Below are 6,519 nucleotides of genomic sequence, written 5' to 3'. Positions count from 1 at the left end.
TATCCCTAAGGTATTGAGTATCCAATTTCTTCCTAATGGAATAATCTAGGCCACTTGCATCTGTTCCGACTAACTAGTGTTCAGGGACTTGTGTAAAACATCGCGCTTTAAGAAATCTAAACCTGTTTAGTTATCATCAATTGACTCATAAATTTTTTGCCTCACACTAGCTAACTCCTTCAGACTTATTTTCGACTGACCCATGTAAAATTATTCATGGAACAATCTCTCCAATTGATTCCATGTTTGAACAAAGTGTGGAAGGAGTGTGGTAAACCAAGTGAAGGCGTTTTTTGTTAGAGAATTTGTAAAATACTTAATTTTCAAATTCTCATTGTTCGCAATGTCTCCAACCTCGGTTTGATACCTAGCGACATGTTCAACTATCGACTCACTACTGTCGCCAGTGAACTTAGTAAATTTGGGGACCTTCCAACCCCTGAGCAACTCCATTTATCGAACATGTTCTGACAAAGGAGATATAAAGTTAGGCATGTGGAATCCCACATTAAGGTCGTTCTAGGCCAAAATCTATTTGACCATATTGGCTATGTTATTATGTCCCTCAAAGTTGTTTTGTTGGACATGTTGAAGAACCTGATCATCATCCTAGTTTCTCTGAACCATCAAAGGTCTAGGATTATGCTGATCTATGTATTCTCCCTCTTCCCTGTTGGGGATAGGTTATGGTGGTCGAAAGCCCTGGGCTTGGTGTACATTCACTTGGGCCATCTCATTTTCAAGCGTTTTGACATGTCTAACATTTGATATCTAAGGGGTTGATCGAGCATGAACTTGAGACGTGCCAAAAAAGTCATCAATTCAACCCATTTGATTTGCCAACAACTCATAGGTTTGGTTTGTATTCATAATCAAAGGATTTAATATGGTTTTCATTTGTTGGTTCAAAGTGTTAACCACTTATATGTTACTTTCATCCATCTATTGCCTCATGGTCATCATAGAGGTGGTATTTAAAGATGGCGTTATTTGAGGGATGTAGCATGTCCTTCCTAGTCAAACCATATTGTTTGTGGTCGATGTCGAAGCATTATGTGAATTATACGATGGCCTAGTGGCCATTGCATTGTCACTAAAATTGGACATATTAGTGTGAAGGTCAGCCATCATTGACGTTGGTATGCCATATGGGTATTCCCTATTATTCATTGGCATTGAGAACCCAAACAAACGCCTTGCGGCTGCAGGGTTAAATAGGGTATTCTCTGGTTGTGGTGGAGGTGTTATCCCCTACCATGGTATGAGTGCAAATGGTGTTGACGATACCACTAGGACAATTGTCCTAACGGGCGTTGAAATAACTGCCTCTTCAATCGTCAATTCGACTGATTGTTCTACTATGTTTTGAGGATTATTTTGTGAAGTGGCATAATCTATAAGAGGACGCGTCATTTTTGATAAAGACATCCCACTTCTTAAACACATACAAACTAGTCAAAACAATTCAATGTACACAAAACAAGTTTATAAGAGAAAACTTATGAATATCTATAAAAGACAAGAGTTTAACACATGTCCCACTGGGCATGCCAATTTGTTTACAAGGAAATTTGGTAAACAACCGCTAGTCTCTTATTGAAGGTTACTTCCAGGATCAACTAGAGAATCCTAGGACATAGTGCTAAATTTTTTTGCTTATAGTTTGTGTAGAAAATCAAAGGATTTCGACTTAGTTGAAACTGTCTAGAGAAACAACGTGAAAGGTAATTTCGACAATTTTAAAAAAAGGCTATAATTTTGTAAAGTAAGCGTAAAGTGACAATGAAGTTAAAAGAGAAATGAAAGTAAATTGGCAAAGAATATAAAACTAAATAAAAAGCTTTTCATTTGAATGAAAATGGTGTTTCAAGATTCATACATTTTTCCAGTGAAGCTCGTTTCTCTCTAAAGCTGGTACTTTGAGTATTTTTAAGATTTTGTATAGTGAAATCAAATGAACACATCGATAATCATTTACTTTTCATAAATATCCAACATATCAACTCGGGCACAATGATTGATAGCTCGAGTTTTTAGAATTTCCGAGGTGTACATATATATATATATATATATATATATATATATATATATATATATATATATATATATATATATATATATATATATATATATATTACAATGTAACAAACATAAAAATTATAAATTATAAATAAATAAAAAACAAAAAAAGTTTACCGTGGTTATAATTTATATTAAGTACAAAAATGCGAAAAATAATTGGAAGGTGGAGATCAATTATAATAAGTTAATGGAAGTAATAAAGAAAAATCACACAAAAGAGAAGTAGTAACATGAAAGGAAATAAATAATTTTAAAATATTAAAATAAAATTGAAAATATTTTAGTAAATATAATAATTTTTGAATTATTAAAATTCACATTCCCTTCCCTCTCCTCCAAATCCCCCCAATTTTGAGACACACGAAAATTGTGTTTTGGAGGGGTTTTGCTCCCCTCATAATATTTGAACCAAACATATTTCTTTAGTAATGATCAAAATTCACATTCTCTTCCCTCTCCTCCAAATCTTCCCAATTTGGAAGGACACAAAAACTCTATTTTGCTCCCCTCATAGTATTTGAACCAAACATATTCCCCTCCCCCCACCTCGAACCAAACACACCCTTAAAAATCGAGGAGAGTAAGTTTTTTATTTAAATATATTGTTTAAATTGAATATTAAAATACATTGTTGAAATAAATCCAAATTATAACAATGAATTCTTGGATAACAATAAATATTTTCAAGTTATTCTTAGAGAACAAGAAATCTTTGTTGTTATCTAGATTTTGTTGTATACCTTTGTGCACATTCTTTTCAAGTTCAATTGATTGCATGCGTCAAATTTCTGATAAGTTATATGTTCCAACCATGGAAAAAAATTTATGCACTTGCATTTCATCCCAGAGATTTGTTGAAAGATTTCATTATCTTGAAAAAATATTTTCATGTCAAATGTTTTCACAAGAAAGAGAACAAGATATATAGTGGTATTGTAGATATCATGAGCATTGTTAAAATAAGGACTTTCCCCTCAGTTTTATTAAAAAAAGAGGTAATATATTACTTGCAAAAAATAGTGAATGATAAAAAACTAAAAGTAACATGTCTTATTTCATTTTCAATCTTTTACCATTCACCATTTTTTTATACTGTAATTGCTTGCAATTTACAACATGTTTAGGAATACATTTCCCAATATTGTCAACCGAGGAAAACAATTAATTATGGAATATTTTCTTTGATTGACAACATAAAAAAATTATTCCAAATATACAATAACAATATCGACACCATTATGTGAGAGAGATTGCAAGGGCAAAAAAAAGTTTTGTTCAAGATAGAAGAACATTGAAGATTTTTTATGTCTTGCAATCTATCCCAAAGAATGATGCATACGAGTTTGGAGCGGTTAAATATAAGTTAGGTTTGGGTAAAATATGATTAATGACTTCTTTTATAGTAAAATATGATTATCTAATCCCTCAGTTATTATAGAAACCGAAGAAATATATCATTAATTTTAAAAAAAAAGGCACCATTTCTATTGAAATAAAAACATAAACTGCATTGTTGGATTTCAAAGCATGTCCTGAATCATTTTTCCCTCAATTATATTTAGAAATAGAGGGAATATGTTGTATTTATTTTAAAAAATAAATAAATAAAACATGACGCGCCTTGACATTATACATCGGGTTTTTTGTTGGGTGAGTTGAAAGTTTTGTCATGAAATATATTATTTTTAGTAGTGGTCGATGTGTTGTACTTAGAACTGATCAAGATACATGCTTGAAGATCAAGAAATCCAATTTTTAGCATGTTTGAATGATAATTTCTCTGTTGTTAAAACTCAAGTTTTACTTATGGATCCATTGTCATCTATCAATTGCATATACTCTCTTGTGATCCAAGAAGAAAGTAATCAAAAGAATTTAGTGTCACACGATTATGATTCTATTTTGATTAAAGCTACTCAAAGACCATATTTCAAGAACAAAGGAAATTTCAACAGTTATAAGCATTCCCCTTGTGTATGTACCTTTTGTCATAGAAATGGTCGTACCATTGATTTTTGTTATCAAAAGCTTGGTTATCCCACTTTCTGTAAAGATGGGCTTTTAATTAGATGGTGTTTTGGTGAAGTCAAATATATGCAAAGAAGGAAAATATCTCTCAAGATTAAAATTCTCAAGTCAAAGGATTGATCATGGCTAAATTGAATATCAAATGTTTGAATCGTATTCTAAGGTGCCATAAGCAATTAATTAGGTATAAGCTTAAGGTGTTCACAACTTTTCATCTAAACCATTCTTAAAGATATATAGCATTCATACGTGATTTCCGTTCATAACACATGGTTTTAAAAGAAAAATCTCAAGTTTATTAAAGGAATAATCGATTGACATTAGGGTACAATTGATTGTTGTGAAGTCACTATTTTCAAATATTTCAAAATCATTGAAGCATCAATCGATTGATGCTAGGTGACAATCGATTGAGGGGTCTCTATTTTTATCCCCATAATCAATTGATGCAATATAAAAGTCAATTGTCATGTGTAAATCTTGCATATTTTTTAACGTTAAACTTATGACAATTGATTGACCTCCTATAACAATCGATTGCTTCTTGATTCTTTTTGGAAACTATGAAACATCGCAATACATCTTCATTCACATGTTCATGATACCTTTTCCAAATCATTGATATTAATCATGAACATTTTGTCATTCATGACTATTAATCTAAGAGGCATCTTGTGATGTATATATAACATAATTTTTCAGATTTCAAAATCACCTCTTTAATCAAATATTTTTAAATAATTCATATGGGTATTGTTAAAACTCTTAGAAACTTTAATGCATAATTTTCTTATATCAGAGAAAAGTTTCTTGAGCACTTAGAATTTATATTTCTTAATTGTTTTATTAAAAGATAATACAAAGTTAGAATTTTGGAAATTATCAAAAATCATTTGTACTCAAAATTATTTGTATCATTAATGTAACTTGTTTGCCAACTTTATAATACTTATTCTCCTGAGTAGACAGTACATTTGAATGTCAAACACCATCTTTATAACCCAAACTCTCCCAGAAGACAAATAAATCCTATTTCACTATGTATTTTCTTCTAGTATGAGAGAGTTATAAGCAAAGCTGTAACGTTTTAGAGGTCGGAAGAAACAATCTTGGGCCTAACATTTTTGGATCTTGTTCCCGCATTTTGTTGGGTCTGAAGAAGGGGGAGGGGTAGAGAGACGATCATCAGGAATAATTCATAATAAGGGACAAGCTTTTCGATTTAGGGGAGTCACCAAGAAGTAATGATTTGTCATACCCTAATTTTTAACCCTAAGATCCAACACCTCATTTGCACCTTTTGCATACAAACAAGGCCACATCTTGGCCCTTCCCCTATCCATCTTTGGGTTTGCTTCTTTGTTTTACCTTTATGTTTATATGTTCATTTCTTATCTAACCACTAATCAATATACCAAAAATATGTCTTGTTTCCCTTGAGTTTATTGTGTAAGGTAGGGCTCCTCAAATCAAGAGCATCTCAAAGTTTAGTTGCTTACTTCTAAAGGAAAGTCAAAGGTTCATGTGTTTATTTCCATTCCTTCTTTAACAAGCAACTTCAAGTTTTGAGTAATTTAATCAAGATACAATCAAGTATACCTTATCTTGAGTTCATATGATCACCCATGTGCTTTGAAATGCAAGGAAAGTCCAAATACACAAGCTTGTTCAAAGGGATTTGACCTAAAAGTCAACATTTTGAAGTCAAAGTTCCAAAGATCACAGCTACTTCAATTCTCAACATTTTTTAATGCCCTTTTTGAATATGACTCTTCTCAACATCCTCTACAACTTATCTTTTCATGACAAGATCCAATTATGCATGTAAGATCATCAAACGTTTGGAGACATTATAGGTCATTTGTGGACTTAGTGAAATTTGACCTATTTTCAAGTGATTTTTTGCCAACTTTCAAAGATCATAACTTCTTCAAATTTCAACACATCGAGCTGATTATTTTTTCACAATGCCATTGGTGATACACTCTACAAGTTTGCTTCAAAGACCAAGGCCAAATTATGCTTGGAAGGCAATGAAATTCATTGGGACATTATAGGTAATTTTTAGCCATGAAGCACTCAAATTTTTCTAAGTTATTGAACCAATATTTTATGCCAACTTCACACACCATAAATTTGTACTTAAACATCCAAATGCAACCTTTCTTAGCTCATTGTAATCTTGGTCATGATGTTAACACATTGCAAAAAGAATGGGATCATAAAGCCTCTTGAGTAGGATGCCCTATTGAGTTGAACATGGTAACTTTAAACCGAAGATATCACCATTGCCCGAAATTTGATCATGACTAAACTCAATTCGAAGCCAAATTAGAAATTGTTTTGGGTCCTAAACATGTTTAATCAAGCCTACATAAGTTAATTGACACTTAAAACACATCATTTGGC

The sequence above is a fragment of the Lathyrus oleraceus genome, chromosome 4 (genome assembly GCF_024323335.1).
Source record: "Lathyrus oleraceus cultivar Zhongwan6 chromosome 4, CAAS_Psat_ZW6_1.0, whole genome shotgun sequence".
Taxonomy (NCBI): Eukaryota; Viridiplantae; Streptophyta; class Magnoliopsida; order Fabales; family Fabaceae; genus Lathyrus; species Lathyrus oleraceus.
Note: the sequence above shows the minus strand (reverse complement) of the source record.